This window comes from Dromiciops gliroides, chromosome 1 (genome assembly GCF_019393635.1).
Source record: "Dromiciops gliroides isolate mDroGli1 chromosome 1, mDroGli1.pri, whole genome shotgun sequence".
Lineage (NCBI taxonomy): Eukaryota > Metazoa > Chordata > Mammalia > Microbiotheria > Microbiotheriidae > Dromiciops > Dromiciops gliroides.
In genome coordinates this window covers 217,608,731-217,630,007 of record NC_057861.1, presented here as the reverse complement: position 1 = coordinate 217,630,007, position 21,277 = coordinate 217,608,731, and positions in this window count along the sequence as shown.

The following is a 21,277-nucleotide window of genomic DNA, read 5'->3' as shown; positions in this document are numbered from 1 at the left end:
GGAATACAAAGTGTAGCCCATTACATGCTTTTTCATACTGCATGATTCCTATTTGTGTTTTTACATAAGCTCTCCACAGAGCTGGATTTATTAACATATGTGCATGAGGGACCTCTTTGGCAGTCTGGTAAAGCTTGTAGAGAACCATATTAGAATAATGTTTTTAAATGCATAAAATAAAATACATAGGATACAAAAGAAACTAAGTATATTGAAATGCAAGTATCAGATTATTTTTTTTTAAAGTTCACAGACCCCAAGTTAAGACCACCTGCCATACAGGGCACCACACCAACTTGAAGAGAGCAGTTTTAGTCAAGTAGTGAGGATGGAAGCTAAATTGCAAGGGTTGAGAAATCAGTGTAAGGTATAAAACAGGAGGCCACACATTTAAGCAGCTTTTCCCCCCTAGGAATCTGGCAGTGAAAGTGAGGAGAAACACACAATATTAGCTTAAAAATATGGCAGGATTGTGTGAATCTTTTTAAGAGATTGGAGATTTTTTCCTTACTTTCCACTAATTTCTCAACTCCCTTATTTTCTAGCTCTGCCATTTTCCTGAAAGATAAGGAGTAGTCTTTTTTTTTTTTTTTTGCAGGGTAATGAGGGTTAAGTGACTTGCCCAGGGTAACACAGCTAGTAAGTGTCAAGTGTCTGAGGCCAGATTTGAACTCAGGTCCTCCTGAATCCAGGGCTGGTACTTTATCCACTGTGCCACCTAGCTGCCCTAGGAGTACTCTCTTAATTATCAAGTGCAATGGTCTTTTCTCTTCTCTTCATTCTTTTGTATCTGCTCTGCAGATTTAATACTGTTGATTACCCCTTTCTCCTAGAACCGCTTTACTTTTCTTTTCTGGTTCGTTTTTTTTTTTTTTTTTTCCAAACTAAGACTCCTGTCTCCCATAATCTGGAAGGGCTACTTATAGAGCCACTATTAATCAGCATAGTAGATTTGACCTGCTGCATTTCCAATCTGGACGAGTTTGCCTCTTTAAGCATCTTGGTGCCAGATCATACTGAGTTGGTAGAAGCAGCTAGATAGTGAAGTGGATAGAGCACTGGCCCTGAAGTTGGGAAGACCTGAGTTCAAATCTCACCTCAGGCTCTAGTTCTGTGATCCAGGGCAAGTCACTTAACCCCAGTTGCTTTAAAAGATCCAGGGCCATCTCCAGTCATCCTGATGTATGTCTTGCCATTGGACCCAGATGGCTCTGGAGGAGAGATTGAGCGTGGTGAATTTGCACAGCCCTCCCTCACTTAAATCCAATTGAGTGCAGGTCATGACATCACCCCAATGCCATGGTCCTCTCTGAGAAGGAAAGACAAACAACAATACTGATTTAGTTATACCAGTAGTATTATTGGTACTATTGGTAGAACTCAGCTCAGAATTAAGACAAAACAATCCACCAGCCTCTGAATTTCCAGTAGCAGAATTTAAAGGCAATCTTGAACTTAACTAGTACCTCCCTGGTTTTTTTTTTTGGTGACATCTCTTTCTAATGATTCCCTGCCCCAACCCCCTTCCTGTCTGAGTGAACTCTAGGGCTTTTCCCTAATCTTGCCTCTCTTCTCTCTTTAGCCTCTTTCTTGGTGATTCATCAGCTCCCATGGATTCGATTATCTTTTCTATGTTTCTGACTCCCAATTCTACTTAACCAGGTCTCATCCCCTCCCCCCTCCGCCCCAGCTCACGTTCCAAATCACCAGCTGCTTTCTGTATATCCTCATCTAACTCATATACCTCTCAAATTCAGTGTCTAAAATGGAACTCATTATATTTCCCCTTAGACATATTACTTCTTTTACCTTGACTATTTCTGTCATAGGTACCACCACCCTCCCAGCTACTTGGATTTGAAACCTTGAAGGCATCCCAAACTATTCACTCTCCTCCCCTCCCCTCCTCCACCTCCTTTCATATTCCATCAATTTCTAAGTCATGTAAATTCCACCTCCACTCCATCTTAGCATTACAGTATTCTTGCCTGAGAGGTCTAAGTTTCTCAGATCTGTACTCTTCTTTCTATTCATACAGATATCACTCTAGCTTGGGTCTTTATCACCTCATGCCTGGGTTATTGCCAAATCCTCTTAATTGGTCTTCTTGCTTCCAATCTCTCAAGTCACTCTTCTGTTTATGAAACTCCAGGGGCTCTCTACTGCCTCAAGGATAAAATATAAATTTCTCAGCTTGTCATTTAAGGCCCTTCAAAATCTGGCTCGAAAATATCTTTCAAGACACTTTTTATTACTCCTCACATAGTCTATGTTGCAAGCACACTGACCTACTTGCTTCCCCCATATGTGACATTCCATTTCCTACCTCTTTGCCGTTGCATAAACTCTCCCCCATGTGTTGAATAGTCTCTCGCCTGAATTTTGTGCCCCAAGATGCCTTTAAGCCTTAGGTCAGTTGTGCAGTCATATAGGAGGTAATTCCTATTCTCCTACCCTGAGGTATTTAGAGCTCTCTCCCTAGCAATTGCTTTGCATTTACTTGTCTATGTATATTTTGTATTACTCGAAGAGAATGTAAACTCCTAAAATATCCCTCTGAAAGTCCTAGCCACATTCTCTCATGAGTGAATTCCTCCTAGAACCTTCATTTGGTTAAGGGGCCCAGACTGGCCTACTTTCATTCCCCTCCCTTTTCCCTAGTGTGTAATTTAAGATCTCTTCATGGTGGAGCTTTCCTATAGTAAGTGTCCAGTAAGTGGCGTCATTCCAATCATTACACTAGTCCTGTTTCTGATCTCTTCTGGATTTCAAAATCATGTCCCTACTCTAGTATCATTGTGGATATATCCTCAGAGTCTGGGCTCTCCTCCCCCTGGATCATCCTACCATGCTTATACCCTGCTTACCCTGGAATACCCTTCCATGCTTACAGCTTGCTCACCCTGGAACATTCCTCTGAAAAGCCTACCTTTAACCCATTCTCCCCTTAATGGGTTTTTCCTTTAGCCTGCATTTTGTGAAGCAGCCCAAACAGCACTACAGTTATTCCCTTCCTGGCCCTATTCTGGAGTATCTTAATTCCCCTCATTCCAATCCCCTTCCATGTCCCTTTCATGTATAGTCTTCCTTTATTAGATTGTAATTTCCATAAGGGTTGATTTTATCTTTCTTTTTTTGTCTGTATTTCTATCCCTAGGTTTTAGCACAATTCTTGGCATATAGTAAGCACTTAAATGTTTGTTCCTCTTCATTCTCTCATTCTCTTTTTAGGTCAGAGACTGATGCTGTTGTTGTAGTTATCACTAATGCCTTGTATAGGACCTTACCCAAAATAGGTTTCTAATAAATGTTGAATGTAATAAAATTCAATTTCAATATTGCATTTTATTCTTTTCTCTTTTGGTTAGAGAGGTTTGAAATCGGAATCCAAATCCTTTTCTACAGTTAAAACAAACTTGGTAAACAAAATTTATTTAGAGTCCACTCTGTGTATTGGTCTGTAGGGATAATCTGGATTCCTGGCCCTCTCTTTAGAGTGTCTGTGTGGTTTTTCACTCTGCACTTCAAGTCTGACCATCTTATCCACCAAAAGAATGACAAAAAATACTTGTGAAATTTCATCTTTTTCATCTTGGTAGTTCAAGAATTTGTCACAATAATTCTGGTTATGGGTATCTTGAAAAAAGCCAAGATAAAGGAAAGCCTAGTTACCTCTGACTTTTGTTGGGGCATTATCGCCCATTTGTTACTATGCCATGATATTATGGCCAAGGTAGAATATGGAAATATCTTCATTTTCCAAAATTGATGCACATGAGTAAGAGACCTCCATTTTAAGTAACTCCAGATGAATAAAAACAACTAGTAAATGTTAGGCACTGCCTGCCACCATTTATCCAAAAGATATAGTAGTAATTTCTTCATGGTGTTATAGTACAGTCTAAACAAGACACCTCTATATGCGACAGCACAAAATTAACCTCTACTTGAAAAAGTATTTGTGCTACATTTATGTAACATCTGCTCCGAAATCTAAATTACCTATTGGCAAAGATCATTCAGATAGGAAAAGTGAAATCATTTGTGGGAAAATGTAAATGAACTAGATTGGGTGACTGTAGGAGAATGATGATAAATTAACCACTTATGTTGAAATACCTGCTACCATATCATGCACATGTAATATAATATGACTCAGGTTCAAAATATTAAGACAATAATTTTACCTTAGATGAGTAGAATATTATAAAGAACTGAAAGAGTCCTAATATAATGAATCTTTTCAAGGTTTCAGTAGGATTAATGTTGGGTATATCCTAGTTTTCTATTTTACAGGGCCAGGCAGAATTTGTTGGCAGAGTGTCAGAATTGGTCTGACATCAGCTTCTTAGGGGATTGGTATATTAGGTTGGCAAGACCAAGAAGGAAAATGATGGAGGTGGTGAATGGGAAACAATAAACACTGTGGGTTGGTGCCAGAAGCTAGAACTGTAGATGCAACCAGGGTTGGGGATTGGTCAGGATCTGGAGAGGTGCCAATTCCTTTTGAAAAAAAAAATTAAAGTAGTTTCTAATCTAAGGATACAGACAGAAGATCAGTATTTTAGTAAAGAATAGGATCTACTTCTTCAGTATTTTTGGCTCCACTCTTTATCTACTAGACCCTACAGCACATGGTAATGGACCATATTTTAGCTGATATTTTTCGTAAAGCATAAAATGTTTTTCCTTTACTTTTTTACAATTAGGGATATATCACACTTTGAATGAAATACAAATTATGTGTTGGTTCCACATTTGTATGATGATATATTCATTTCAGTAAGAAAATTAAGATGATTCGGACAAGGCCTTTTAATTTAATTGGTAGAATATATTCTCTGTGGGAATTTCAATGTGTTAACAAAAGGGATAATTTTAAATGAGCTTCTCTGATGACAACTAGAATGTGGGCTGTTCTTTAAGACCAGTGGTCAAAAGAAAAATACTATGGCATATTGATGAACATACCCATTCTTCTATAGCTCTTAATCTGGTTCTTGTGCTAAAAATGTAAGGTTTTATTTAAGTCTCAGCTCTCCTTACCACTGGAGAGAGCATATAGCTAACAAATATTGTTTTTTATTTAGTCAACTTTCCTATCTTTAAAATAGGAAAAGATATGTATCTATCTACCAATGTTGTATTGGTATTGTGGTAAAATAATGGAATTTGGTAGACGCCCAGGGGTCCAACTTGATTGACTTGGTAGTGTTTGAATTGGATGTGAATGAGTAACTACTAAGTACCCACTTAAGGTGATTAGATCTTGAGCCACACCTGGCCTGCCCTGTCAGACCTTAGTCTAGATTTAGCCAACCCTGAGAAGGAGTGTCCTCAGAGGCTGTGGACTGCATCATCAACAGGGGACTAATCTCAGCCACACTACTTGAAGGACCTCCCCTTTGGGGGAAGGAGAAAAGGTAGAAAAGAGGACCCCAACAGGAAGTAACACACACTTTCACAGAGACACACTCTCTCAGACACTCACATCTATTCTCTCCCTCTGGCTTCAGAGCTGACTAGAGACTGGCTACTGACTCCCATAGAAACTATGTAGCCATGGTGGTGAGTTAAACCCAGCCCTATGAATTAGCTGAACTGGAAGTGAATTTGGGGATTGTATAGGTTAATGTTAGAGCCAGAGAGATTATCCATTTTTCTCTTTCCCTATTCCCTTGTCTTTGACTTTATTAATTTCACCTTTGCTGTGTATTTTATTCCCATTAATAAAACCTGATTCGTTTGTGGAAAAGAAGCTGTTAAACTCCTTTCTTATTGGCCTGGGAGAATTAACTAAAAAGGCAGTTTGGAGGCAAGGAAGTTTTGGACCTTGACATCCCTCATTATTTTCTGAACCCCAGTATTACGGCGAGCCACCTAATTAACTCTGCATATTAAATTTGACCCCTACAATATAGATATATTGTCTTTGGTTGTTTTCAGAAAAGTTAGAATCAATGATTATTTATTTCTTATATATGCCTAAATCTATGTATATTGATAGGGGACTCTGGATTCTAGAGACCCATACATCATCTAATTTAAATTTAGAGTTTTAAGCATATTAAAGTACTTTAAGCATAAAAGAAGAAGACAGTATTCTATAGGGATATACATAAACTCCTGAATATAGGTTTAAAAAAGTCAATTAAACATAAATTCTAGATGAATAAACTTAAGTGAACCAGCATATGTGAAAAAACAAAAGTCTCTCCTATTCTTCTGGATAATGGAACCAGAAAGTTACTCAAGTGATAGATTATGGAGTATTTTTTTTTTATTTGTGTGTGTGTGTGTGTGTGTGTGTGTGTGTGTGTGTGTGTGTGTATTGCCTTGGTTATACCCATTTTAATCCCAATTATCACCTTTAGATTTTGTAACGATTGGAATGATGCCAACTGTTGGAAAGCTACAGTAGGAAAGCTCTGCCACGAGGAGAAGGCATCTGAGGGCAAGCCATGTGGTTTTCCTTGGCATCAGGAAGTGACTTTTGCCCATGCGTACTGTCTATAAAAGAGGAGAGGCTTGCTCTCTCACATTCTTTTCTGGAGGACCTGGGGGGGGGGGAGAGGAACTGTAGACATTGGCTCCCTTTGATAGATAGATGAATCTAGGCCTTTCTCTCTTCACCAAATTCCTATTCTACTTAATAAATGCTTAAAAGTCTAAACTTGGGGCAGCTAGGTGGTGCAGTGGATAGAGCACCGGCCCTGGAGTCAGGAGTACCTGAGTTCAAATCCGGCCTCAGACACTTAACACTTACTAGCTGTGTGACCGTGGGCAAGTCACTTAACCCCAATTGCCTCACTTAAAAAAAAATCAAACAAAAAATAAAAGTCTAAACTTTTGCTAAAGCTTATAATTTATTGGCAACCACTCATTAGATATTTTAGACAGACTAGCTAGAATTTTAGCCCCTTACAATTTCTTCAATATTTTACTATTCATACAGATTCATAATCCATAGAATGGAGACTATCAAGGTACCTTACAAAAAAATACTCCTGCATACTCTCAAAGAAGGTAGAAGGCTGTTGCAAAGGAAAAGATATTAACAGTTTCTTTAAAGTTGTGGAAGCATATTAAAAACCTCATTTTTAGTTCAACTGGAAATACTTAGAAATAATATCTTCTCTAGCCTAAAATCCTTCCTAGACTGTTCCCTTTCAGAAAATGTGTAAGAGGTTAAAAGTAAAGGCTAATGTAGAAGGAGAAATACCATTTGACTAGTCTATCCTCTAAAGTGATTGGTGCTGTCAACCACCTTTCTTCAGAAAGGCTTAAAATATTGATCAAGGAGAGGGAGTCCTTTACTCCTTGAGTGAAATGGTCAAATAAGGAAGCAGATTGTTCTATTTTGAGAATAAGTGACCATTGTTTTGGAATATTTACCCCAAACTGCATTTTATTATAGTGTGATCTTTTCCTTGGTCAGGATTCCTATAAACATTAACTAAAATTGTTTTGATGTAGAGAGATGCCTGGGGGTGAGCAGGGGGTGGGGGTGGGGAGGAACCCTATCAGTTTGGACATTTTTCTGTCTAAGCAAGAAATGCTTGGATTTGGAACAATGTTAATTTAATAAAAACATTGTTTCTGGCAGACATGCTTAAAATGCATAGGATAGTATTTTAGGATATTTTTTCTTTGAAAAAGCAAACCATGGTTCTTAGATTTTTGCTCCTTAGACATCCCATGCAATATACAAGTCCTCTACTCTCTGAACCCCCTAAACATGGTAGGATTTCAGACTATTAAAAGAATATGGTTGGACCATTAATCAGAGAAGGAAAGATGCTAAGGATCAAGTTGATCAAGAGTCATGCCATGATAAGAAAGTTCAGTTTGAAGGACAATTCTAGGGATATTGTCAAGAGAGGACACTGTCAGGAGGACTTATGTGTTTTCATTATAATGAAAGAGCTATTGAAAGCTCCACTATTCTACTACTTGTCAGTATAGATACAACAATTTCTGTCCCATATTGGAGCATATATTTCAGGGTGGGTGAGGGAGAGAATTAAACATAATAAAGAAAATTTACCACAAAATGAATAGGACTAGCATGTAAAGACACTGCTTAGAAAATAGAATGAAACATGAGAACTGTCTATGGGGGCTTATGATCTAAATCAAGCAGACAGGTAATACTGGTACATCTGAAATAGATCAACCAAAATATATTCTCTCTTATCATGACAGAATATGGAATCTGAAAATAGTCATATTATTAAAGATATGACATTCCCTCCCCAGGGAAGCACAGGAGACAAAGGAACTCTTGGTACTTTGAAAGATGCATGATTTTAACAGCAACAGGACTTTCTTCCCCAAATCTGATCACCATCCCTCCATATTTCACAAGTCATCCTGTCCCCCCTAAAAGTCATTACCTAATGACCAACCTTCTATACTTAACTGGTCTTTTGTTGCCAGAAACACAGCTTATAATTGAAAGCTCTTCATCCTGAGTAGGTCAGACCTACCAAGTTTACGCTTCATCTGTCGAGTACAGTTTATGAGAACTTAGCATCACTGATATGCAGTAATGAGGCAATGGAACAAGGTTTTGGTGACAGGAAAATGGGACATAGCTGGCAATACTAAGGTTTATGAGGGCCGGATAAGTCCAACAGGGTAAGCCATGACTCAGAGACTAGACCGATTCACCTTCACATTACAAGCATGGGTTGCTTAAGGTAGGGGATCCAGGAAGCTCCCAATTTGGGACAATAGGAACAAGTTTGGAAAGGTAGGTAAAGAGATTGTGGAGTCTAGGGAGCAGGCAATATTTGGGGATTCAGACGATAAGGCAGCCAGTATCATAGAGACATGGCAATGGATAGCAGAGTCTTAACCATAGGGTTTAGGGCAAGACTCCAGATCTTAGAAAGAGAGACTAAAATAAGCCAGGAACTCAGTCCTGAAAGAATGGGATGGGGTTTCATGTAGTATATCAAGACAAGAATTCTGACATGGGAGAACAAGATACAGATTCAGTGAATGGAACTGGGGAAATGGCAGGGCAAAGTCACAAGGAACAAAGCAAAAATCCAGTTCCTAGCAATGTGATATAAAGGCAAAATAAAACCAGCATCAAGTTATGGGTAGTTAGTCGTTTGGATTCCTGCCTGTGGGTACTGAAGGGACTTCAGGTCTAAGGAAAAGGCAGGTCATCACACCAACCAGTATACTATTCATCAATCAGAGAGCAGGCAACCAAATCAAGTCTGGGTAAAATGGCCTTCACTAGCATTTGACATTATTTCTAGGTTATTTGCAGAGAATATCACAGAGAATCTAAGTTGGCAGTAATGTAAATTCTTGCATATGCATTATGTGGTTTTACATTCTATATTAGTACATTAAAAGCTTTATGTTTTCAGATGAAAGCTTTCTTTTTATATGGTAGAATTTTAGACTCCTCTATCATGTTACAGACAATGAGAATCTTCTCCCATATTTTTAAAAAATTGCTTCACTGTAAGACTGTTTTAATGTCAATGTATCAAGTGCACAGTGAACATCTAAAGAAAATAAATTGTGGTACTGAAAATGACCAGAGACAATCCAAGGTTTGAGAGGGTTCATTTACAAAAGAACCCATGCTTGTAATATGAGGGTCAAGGATACAGCAGCAGGACATGGAATATGCCTTATAGTTGGTAAATGGTAAGAGGAGGCAAAAGAAATTCCTAGCATTCTTATTATCAAGTAGAAAAAAAGAAGTAAATTCCGGTTTCATTCTTATATCCATTTTACAGAAACATTTTTTTTTAACAAAACATTTTTTCTTTTTTTCTGTGACTTATTTTATATTGATAAAATATATCCTCTCTGATTTCCCTCCTCTAATCTGCCCAAACCTTAGGGAGAGAAATGATTATTTTTTTTTTTTGCCTAAAGTCAGGGAATGCTACAAGAAACTCCACAGCTCATGAGGACTCTTTTGCAGACTTTCCAGTCAATTCTAGTTTCTGTCAGTGAGCTGCTTCTTTGTGAAATAGCATCTCATTGTTTATGCAAATTGGCTTTAAATGAGAATACTTAACTAAAAGATTTGATCCCTATTTAATGAATGCTGTTATAAATATGTGTCCAAGCTCTTTATGCACTCTTCTGCTAATTTATTTATTGTTGCAGACTTGTCTTTTTTTCTTTTTTAATAAACATCTGTTTGCAAGAGCTCATATTTGGGGGATTTCAGTAAAACCTTTTGGACAAATAGCCTTAGCAAAAGGTTGTGAAATTTAAGGGACTTGAGTTCTAGTTCTGATACTATTATTTAGGTGATCTTAAGCAGAGCACATGCTTTTTCTGAGTTTCATAAAACTTCATGGTTTGGGACCTGAAAAGGACTTTAAGAAGAAGTCATCTAGTCTGTTATGGGCCGGGATACCTCATTTTGATGCGGGATAGAATTAGGGTCAAATTGATTGTGAGTCATCCCAAAAGAATTACAAGACTCAGTGACTCAGTTTCCCAAGTTTTATTGCAATACTGTGGGTGACCACAGGGAGAGAACCAGCAAAGTGGAAAGGTATCTCTTGAATAGTGAAAGAAAAGACAGTTATATTTATAGTATGGATAAATTGATTATCAGTGTCATTATAATAATCTGGGGACAAATCCAAGCTTTAATTCAGATATTAGCTCCAAAAGGGAGTTAGACCCCAGTTAATGGATAACTTACAAGTCAAAATGCTAGGTTCTCTTACCCACAGTGATCAGCATCCATAACAGACCAAAACGGGTCAGGTCAAAATAACAATAGGACATAAGACAGGGCTATAGAAATTCTAATTAAATTGGAGATATTTTGAAACTAGCCATGGGAATCAGAAAGAGATATGTGCAGAAAAGGCCAAATTTATCCCCAGATTCACCTGATGACATATAAACCCCCAAAACACACCTCCACTGAAAAAGGTACCTGCCTCAAGGGTTGGCTTAGGAGCCCAGGAACTCCAAATTAGGATAAGCACTCCCCTGTAACACCCCTAGGTGGAGAATATTATAATGAGAAGGACAGGCCCTCCCCTGTACCTCCCCAAGGTGGAGATTATTATAATGACACTGATAATCAATTTATCCATACTATAAATATAACTGTCTTTTCTTTCACTATTCAAGAGATACCTTTCCACTTTGCTGGTTCTCTCTCTGTGGTCACCCACAGTATTGCAATAAAACTTGGGAAACTGAGTCACTGAATCTTGTAATTCATTTGGGATGACTCACAATCAATTTGACCCTAATTCTATCCCACATCAATTGGATTTGTGTGCAAGAGGGTATAATTCTTTAAAGAGGAATTTCTAAAGACCCCTACTCCAAACTCCTACCATTTCCCCTATAACATAGTCCCAACACTCTCACTTAATCAATGAGGAAACTAAGGCATAAAATAGTTAAGTGACTTGCCCAAGGTCACATGGGTAGTAAGTAGCAGAGCTAGAGATTTGAACTCAGGTCTTTTACCTCGAAATTCAAGACTCTTTCCACTATACTATGCTACCTCATCTCTTTTTTGTAGCAGTAAACTAAAATAAAAGATTAGACCAAAGACTGGAATAGAGAAGACCTTCTCTCTCTGAAATTCTTTTTCTTCAATTGGTTTGTTTCTCCCATCTCCCATCCCCCATCCCCCACTCCTCCCAGGGTTAAAACTCACTTTCCTGGCTTTGACTTACACCCTGCTCACAGGACAATGTTGATCTGAGGTCAAAGGATTCAGAAATTTTAGGATTAGTAGCATCGTATTCACCTTTAAATCAACTCCATGAAAGCAGAGAACTTGTCAGTCAATAAGCATTCATTAAGTACCTACAATATACTTGTCACTGTGTTAAGCACTGGAGATACAAAGAAAGGCAAACCAAACCAAACCAAATCAAAAACCATCCCTGCTCTCAAGGAGCTCACGTTCTAATGAGGGAGACAACATGCAATCACATATTTGCCAAAAAAAAAAAAAAAGCTATGTACAGGATAGATTGAGGACAATCAACAGAGGGAAGGAACTAAAATTAAGGAGGAGCAGATGGAAAAAGGAATTTAGCTAGGATCTGAAGGAAGCCAGGGGATGGAGATGAGGGAAGTGAGTATTACCGGCATAGGAGATAACCAGTAGCAATGCCTGGAATATGGAAATCAAATGTCTTGTCTGAGGAAATGTAAGGAGTGTGGCAAATAAAATTAAAAGTGTTCACCCTATTTCTGTCCCAAGTTTAGGGAAAATTAGCTGGGGTTTATCATATATTTGTTACTTAGAAATTAGAGGCTACTGCACCAGTTTTGGGCATTAAGCATTTATTAAAGCATATTATATATTAGTAAAGAGAGCGCACATGGCTCTGAAAGATAAGAAAACCTAGCTAGGAAAGAGAAGAGAGAGAAAACTGGGCCTCACAGCTCCCCCCTTCCGTGTTCCCAGGCCAAGTGAGGGAGCATGACTGTGTAAGCTCCCTGGGGGCAGGACGAGAGCCTGCCTTTACACATTGCTCAAATCTAATTGGCAAGCATCATTCAAATCCATTGGTTCACTGGATTTGGCGGTGGTTCAGAGCAATGCATGCTGAGGTCCTGGTAGGGAGCCCATGTCAGCATATGGAGTCCTTTGAGGGGAAAAAACCTTCAGGTGGGTGGTTTTAATCCCTATTCACAGTCCAAGGTCCAACCACATTTCCATTGAAATTCTCCTGACTGGGCTGGCCCCAAGAGAGAGCCTGGTTAGGCCCTCTGGGTCTCATAGAACCCCCAAACACCCTATTATTAATAATTTTCTCACAGGAGGTTAGTATCACTAAATCAAAATAGCTGGGGATGGGGTGGGGATGTAAGATGTAAATAGACTGGAAAGACAGGAGGGAATTGATATGGATGTTATTTATAAAACAGTCTTTAAGGATTTAAAATACTAAGTTATATGTATTAGAATTGTATTTAGGTATATCTGAATGTAATAATCTACAAAATTTATATTATATGTTATATATGTATGTGTATATTATATCTATGTTTGATATATGTATAAAATATAATTATATATCACAAATAAAAGAAAAAAATGATAAAAATGGAAACACATTTCAGCTTTGAATGACAGAGCATTTTATATTTGATGTTAGAAGTGATAAGGAGCCATTAGAGTTTATTGGGTAGAGTGTATGTGTAGTGTGGGGTTTGTTTGTGGTGTGTGAGCAGGTAACAAGGTCAGATCTGTGCTTGAACCAGTATGGTAGCAATTTCAGAGGAGTACTGGGGATGGTGACAGGACTTGACAGGATTAGATTGTAGTAGGGTGGGGCAGCTAGGTGGGGAAGTGGATAGAGCACCAGCCCTGGATTCAGGAGTACCTGAGTTCAAATCCGACCTCAGACACTTGACACTTAACTAGCTGTGTGACCCTGGGCAAGTCACTTAACCCTCATTGCCCCACCCCACCCCCCCAAAAAAAAGATTGTAGTAGGCAGGGGTGAGAGGGCACAGAGAGAGCCTCAGTGTCTGGAAAGATGGTGGTACCCTTGTGAGTAAAAAGGAAGTTGAGAAATGGTGAACATTTGGTGGAGAAAGATAAGAAGTTCAGTTCTGGACATAGTAAATTTAAGATGTCTACAATACATACAGTTTGAGACATGAACCTGGATGTTAGGAGAGAGGTTTTAACAGAACCAGATGAAATCACCAAATAGAATAGAATAGAAAGGAAAGAGAGCCCAAATTTTAATTGCTTATTAGCAATTAGAAAGGGGAGAGAGTCACAGATACTTGTAAAAGGATTCAAATATGAGTGAGCATCCTAAGCTATCATACTGTGGAAAGATAATCTAGCACTAGAAGGAGAGGAGTAGCAGGGCCAGTGATGGGCTAAGGAGATGGTTTTGATAGCTATCTTATTAAGGACTCCATAGTATGAACTGGGAAGATAGAGAGCCCACCTACCAGGTGAAGTGACTGTAATGATAGAAAATAATCAGGAAATATCAGTAGTGTCAAGAAATGACTCATGATTCAACTTTATAATTCATTCTTTGTCAAGAAATGATAAAAACAGGGGCAGCTAGGTGGTGCCGTGGATAAAGCACCGGCCCAGATTCAGGAGAACCTGAGTTCAAATGCAGCCTCAGACATTTGACATTTACTACCTGTGTGACCTCAGGCAAGTCACTTAACCCTCAGTTATTTAGGTCTAATTTATATAGTAATTATATTGAAACAAATTTGTCATATAAATTATGTATATGAATTGATATGGATGTTATTTATAAAACAGTCCTTTAAGGATTTAAAATACTAAGTTATATGTATTAGAATTATATTTAGACGATTGATTTCCACGCGCTCAAGTCACCTGGTTTAAAGGGGTTATATTTTCTAACCTGAATTGGCACTCCCTTTTTACTATGTTCTATAGCTTCCTGCAGGGGGAGTAGTTTCTGATGATCTGATTCTAAAGACTGACCAATATCTGTTTCGGAAGCTGGGTTACCTCCAGCAGAGGGAGCTATCTTAGCATTTGGTCTACCTTTAATCTCTTTCCACATTACAACAATGATAATACTGATAATGAGAGTTATAGTCATGTGAACTATCGTGAGTATGGTAATAGGATTTATTATATTATTTAGGTATATCTAAATGTAATAATCTACAAAAATTATATATGTTATATATGCATGTGTATATTATATCTATGTTTGATAAATGTATAAAATATAATTATATATCACAAATAAAAGAAAAAAAAGAAATGATAAAAATGGAAACACACTTCAGAATGTGACCAACTTTTCCATAACTAAAGAGTCAAGTGACCTGAACATTTCATATTCAGTGACAGTCTGGATATGGGGTTTTAAGGATAACAACCATTAGGGATCCTATTGTAGCTATCATTGTGTAAAGTAGGAAGTTTGGGAAAACTTTTTTTTTTCCTGAGTTGTCCCTATATATTATCAAAGAACTGGCTGACACTGCAAACTTACCATGAGAGACAGTAATCATTCTTGAAATCAGTTTGTTTGTTCAGAGCAAAAAGCTTTTTTAAACGAAGTAAAATATTGAGTTTTACCTAGAATTCTGTACACCCTCAGGAAGGCTAATAACATTTCCATTCTCTAGATGTAAACATTGAGCCTGAATTCAGTTAAATCAATTTCTTTGTTAAAAAGGCAACCTCATATATCCTCTGTCCTTGTCCTTTCCCTTCTTCCAGTGTTCCATTATTTCAAGGCATTGCTTTGTTGGTATTATCGGGTGAATAATCTGTTGTTTTCGAAGGTCCAGTTCCTTCTGTAGAGATACTTTCTATTGTTCCCTGAATATTAGTGAGTTGGGCATTCCCTCAAAGGAATGCTACTAGGGAAAGTGTTTATAATAATTGGGTGGTTTTAGGGAAGGCCATGGGGCTAGACTTAGCCATTTGGAAGTCCAGGAAAAGAAGGTTTTTGGAAGTGGAAGAAATGGTGGGATGGAGGTAATGAGAAGTGAAAGGAGGAAATATCAAATTGCAAATATTTAGAAAACTCCCTTTCTCATTCCTTCTCCTTCCCCCATCCATTTTCATAAGGAATTTGAAGCTAAGGGAATTCCACTAAACCTCAAGGTAGACTGTAAGCTCCTTTAGGACAATGACTGCTTAGCTTTTGTCCTCTTATCCCCAGTGCCTAGTACAGGGTTTGGCATATTGTATCATATAATTGAATTGAATTTCTAACCATAGGTTGTAACAAATTAATTTCCTCAGAGCGTATTAGTGGTTTATCTGCACTATCACAAGACTATTAAAGCGCAGGTGTCACTTAAGTGGAAATTGCCCAGTCAAGTCCATTATTATGAAACTCATTTAGCCAGGGCACTTCCTTTGTTGTGTTTCAGCTTGGGCATTTTTTTTAAAAAGAGTCCTTTTCAAATTACTGTGTATTTCTTCACAGTTCATAACAATTTGCAAGTTGGTTTGCAACTCCTTTCCTAATTAGTTTCTCCTGGCATGTGAGAATAGATTCTTTAGTTTAAGCCTAGGTTTGAAAAAAAAAATGTTTTATTTTGGTGTTATTTTCCTTCCGCCGCCTGTTTTGGTGCATCTGTGTTTATTTTCTAACCCTTGGCCACAGCATGTTTCTTACTTCGTTTCTGGCAGTATCTGCTTGTCAGGTTCAATTTGACTTCAGCATTTCCTTAGTACCTAAAGCTCAACCATCATCACTCATTATTTTGGGGAAATAATGTTGTTTTTAAGTAGGGAGGATTTGAGTAAATTTGTGGTAAATGACCGTGCCCATATGTCAAGTATAGCATACACAGAAAGCATAAGAGATAAGCCTGTAATAAGCCTATAGATGGGAGACAGTGTGGGGTAAAAATTGTCATTTCCCAAGCAGCTTGGAAGAGAATTGCTACAGGCAAGTCCTTCTAATAGAACTTTCCCAGGAAACAGTATCTTTTCAGTGTTATGACCCTCAACCTCATCTAAGGATTCTCTATTCCACTCCTTAATCAAAATTGGAGATGCCAAGTCAACAACTATTCCTAAAGTGTTAAGTGCTGAACCACCAAAAATGAAGAAAGCACATACTTCCTGGCATAAACGCAAAAGAGCATTCACCAAACCTAAATTCTTTCTTTATTTTTTCTCACCTCATCCTTCCAAATCTGCTTGCTACCTCTGAATACACTGTCCAGTTTAAAAAACAACCACAACAAAACAAGATCTGAGAAAAAAGCCAGTGTACAGAATAGTGAAGCCTGAACTATTGAAATAGCCTGCTTGGGGTGGAGGGGCGGGGGGGGGGGAAGGAGATGTCTGCCTACCTCAAATTTCTCTCTACTCCAATCTATGCTCCAATCAGGGTTAAGTGACTTGCCCAGGGTCACATAGCTAGTAAGTGTCGAGTGGCTGAGGTCAAATTTGAACTCAGGTCTTCCTGAATCCAGGGCCAGTGCTTTATCCACTGGGCCACCTAGTTCCCCCTGTGATTCTCTTAAAGTGCAAGACTGACCATGTCACCCCAAGCTCCCTACTCAGTAACCTGCAGTGGTTCCCTATTGCCTCCAGGATCAAATACACAATTATCTGCCAGGTATATAAAGCCTCTTATAATCTAATCCCCTCCTCCTTTTTCAGTCTTCTTAAACCCTTCCCCCTCACGTGTACTTTTCTTTCCAGTGACACTCTTGGCTCTTCCATGAACAAGACCCTCCATCTGTTAACTTTGGCATTTTCTCTGCCTATCCCCCATGCCTGAAATGCTCTCCTTCCTCTTCTCCATCTACTGACCCTCCTTAGTTTCCTTTAAGATCCAACTAAAATCCCCTCTTTTACTGGAAGTCTTCCCCAATCCATTTCATTCCAGTGCCTTCCCTCTCTTAACTATTCTCCATGTATCTTGTATATAGCTTGCTTTTTAGATTTTTGTTCATACATAGTCTCCTCCATTAGAGTATAAGTTCCTTGAGGACAGAAACTGTATTTTGCCTTTTTGTTATCTCTAGCACTTAGCAGAGTGCCTGGAAAATAGTTAAATATTTATTGATTCATTCTTTGAAATGAATCCACGAATAATTTGGTTGGTTAAGAGAGCCAAATTGACTCATGGCAATGCTGCTTCACCAGGATTTCTTTCCTGGCTTGTGGATAGATTTAAGAATAACTTAGAAGTAGATTTTTACATGGGAAACAGATGATTTGAGTTCCTACTGGTAAAGCTGTAACTAGTAATTTTGTGCCTAGAGTAGCCTAGTGGCCTGAATAGTACTCTCATGTCAAGATACCTGTCTCTGAATTAAATGCTGGAGCACTGTAAGGTCATGGCTGCATAGGCCAAGTTTAGTATCAAGCTAGCAGGAGCTCATCTGGGGTTTTTCTGTCAAGGGGGAGGAAACAGACCATCTGGCTGATTCCTATTTTGGCTAATGAAGTTTGCTGGCTAGATGCTAAACTCTCTTGGTCTTGACCTGAAGGATGATAAATGGTTTTTTGCTTCCTTTGAATTTGTCCTAAGGAAAAGTCTCAGTCGTCCGGTTGGCCCTTGATTACTGGGGTAGCCAGCTCATGAGTCTGCTGGCCTCAAGTCTCTATGCACTCAAATCCATTCTCCATTCTGCAGCTAAAATGACTTTCCTAAAACTCAGGTGTGATTATGTCACACCTCCTTCTGGTCACAATAAATTCAGTGGCCTCCTATCGCCCCCAGGAGCAAATGCAAAATTCTCTGTTGGGCATTCAAAATGCTTCATGACCCAATATCATCCTACCTTCCTAGTCTTCTTAGACCTTTCTCTCCAACATGCACCCTTTGATTCAGTAACACTGACCTCCTGGCTGTTCCATGAACAAGACACTCCATCTCTCAGCCCCAGGAATTTTCTTGGGCTATCTGCCATGCTGGGAATGCCCTCCTTCCTCTGTTCTGGCTACCGACTACCCTGGTTTCCTTTTAATCCCTAATAAAATCCCAGCTTCTATAGGAAACCTGTGCTTTCCTTCTCTTGTTTTTTTTTTTTCTGTATAGAGCTTGTTCTGTATATATTTGTTTGCATGTTATCTCTACTATTAGATTGTAAGCTCCTTGAAGGCAGGAATTGTCTTTTGCCTCTTTTTGTACCCCCCAGTGCATAGCACTGTGACTGGCACACATTAGACACTTAATAAATGTTTAATGAGTTGAATTAAAACTATAGTTGTTTCTTTATTTCATTCCTGCATTCTCAAAGTTTGGAACTCTCACTAAAGAAAAGATTCATTAAGTAATCCCAGTGGGACTTCAACAGATTCAGGGCCATTAAGGGCCCCAGGGAGTCCTTATGTGGATTGGGTAGACAATCTCCATGCCCTAAAAGAGGTAAGCCACTTCCTGCTCTGCAATTATTCTATCCTGATTAAATAATGTTTGAAGATCATTACATCTAGTTGACTTGAAAGCCTTGTTCATGCTTCTGCCAGTCTATCTCCCTGTCAGGACACCACATGCATACTCTTTACACCTTTTCCTCTCTTGCTTTTAAAACAGCTGTTAGATCAATACTACTTTTGCTTCTGGCAAGAATATGTCAATTGATTTCCCTGTCTTTCCACTAATCATCTCAGTGACTTCCCAGACAATGTCTCCCTTCCTTGGTCATTATTCTCTAATATTTATTGTCTCCCCAAATTAGACTATTGCTCTTTTCTATTTTCATCCCTAGTACTTAGCACAGTGCCCAACACATTGTTTTTCAGTCATTTCTATAGTGGCTGACTCTTTTTGGCCCTATTTGGTTTTTTCTTGGCAAAAATACTGAAATGGTTTGTCATTTCCTTCTCCAGCTCATTTTACATATGAGGAAACTGAGGCAAACAGGGCTAAGTGACTTGCCCAAGGTCACACAGCTAGTAAGTGTCTAAGGCCATATTTGAACTTAAGTCTTCCTGACTCCAGGCCCAGCACTCTATTCATTGAGCAATGTAGCTGACCACCTAGCACATAGTGGGTGCTTAATAAATGATTTCCATCCATCTTTCCATTCATTTAAAGTAGGCCAACTCTAAGAGTTAGTAGTTTAGGTGACCACTTCACTGTAATTTTGGAGAACCAAAAATCTCTACTTGTTCTCCATTGAATGGTCCATAATTCTCAAAATTTCTACCTTTTTAATACCTTCCCTATGTTAAAGAAAAATGCAATTGTCCTCCTTGAGAGAAATTCATCAATATTCTAACATATTTGAAGGATTTATTTATCAGAATAATTAGTCATCAGCTTCAAGAATAGAGCTCTGAGAAAAGAGGACACAGAACACTTAAATTTTGATAGGAAAAGAGAGTGAATGAAAGAGACTTGATGGGGCCCATCCAGGAGGATAGGCCAAATTATGGTATTGAAATGGAAGACTAAGCAATTGAGGGGTATAAAGAGGGTACTGGGGAACTGGAGAGAAATAGGGGGCAAAAAAGGAGACACAGGAAGCAATAGTAATTCCGAACAACCCTAAGAGTTGATTGTCAATGATGGAAAGGGCACTGGATCAGCAAAATCTGAGTGTGAGTCCTTCCCCTCCCCCCAACACACAGACCTTTTTTGCATTAGACAAGTAATTTAACCTCTCTGATACCAAATAACAACCTAAACAAAAATGATCTGTCAAATATAGGGCACTGCATGAACGGAAATTAATAACAATTGTCTAGGGCAAAGAAAAAAATCATATCTTATAAATGAGCACACAGTTTTCAAAAACCTTTGTGGGTTTTTTTTTCCATCAATGTAGAGCAAAATTTTTCTGTGTCTTGGAAGATGACTTTCATGAATTGCTATAATAAGTATAAGTTATTAGTTAGGGACTAACCTCCTGATGATGAGTCTTTCCAAACTTAATGAGCCTGGTGTGTATGTGTATGTATATGTGTATGTGTATGTGTATGTGTATGTGTATGTGTATGTGTATGTGCATGTGTATGTGTATGTGTATGTGTATGTGTACATGTACGGGTATGGGTATGAGTATGTGTGTGTACATATATATGTATATTGTATGTATTGTGTACATGGCTGGCTGGTTGGTGGTTGTCCTTTATTCTGGAAGAGGACCAAAATTACATCACTATGTTAGAGTCAAGTTACAGTGTGTCCAGCTGTGGTTGATCAGAACAATACAAATTCAGAATGCTCTCCTACATGTCAGGTACAAATAATCCATGTGAACATTTGAGTTGGATTCTTTAAATTTGTGCATCTCATATTTATTTTGAGCTATATGCACAAAATATATACAATGCATATTTTGTGCATATTATATACACATATACATATATGAATATGCACATAAATATATGCGTGTGCAAGTACACATGCATACACACATATATTCACCTAGACTATACTCAGTTTTCCCAGATTCATAGGTTATAGCAGATGGTGGGTTAAACTGGCTTAGCCTTCAGGAATCTAGGGTTACCGCTACACTGGGATAAAACATTAAATGAAGTAATTATTTTCTGATTTGGGCTCCATGATTTGAAGTACAAAAGATGTGGAACACTTGAGAGAGACTATAGAAAGGCAATGTGATTAAAGAAAAATATTATAAGGAAGGGTTGTTATGAGCCACCAGTTCTTATATGAAGTTGAACACATTATTCTGTGAATTGCAACAGGAGGAATCCCAGTTAGACACAGGAAAGAACTTGAGAGTAGAGGGTTGCTACATGTTGTTAGGGGTTTTTGAAAACTTGCACAATCTTTCATTTAAAAAATAGTGATAAGATTCATCTATCTTATGCGCATTAGGTGCCTCA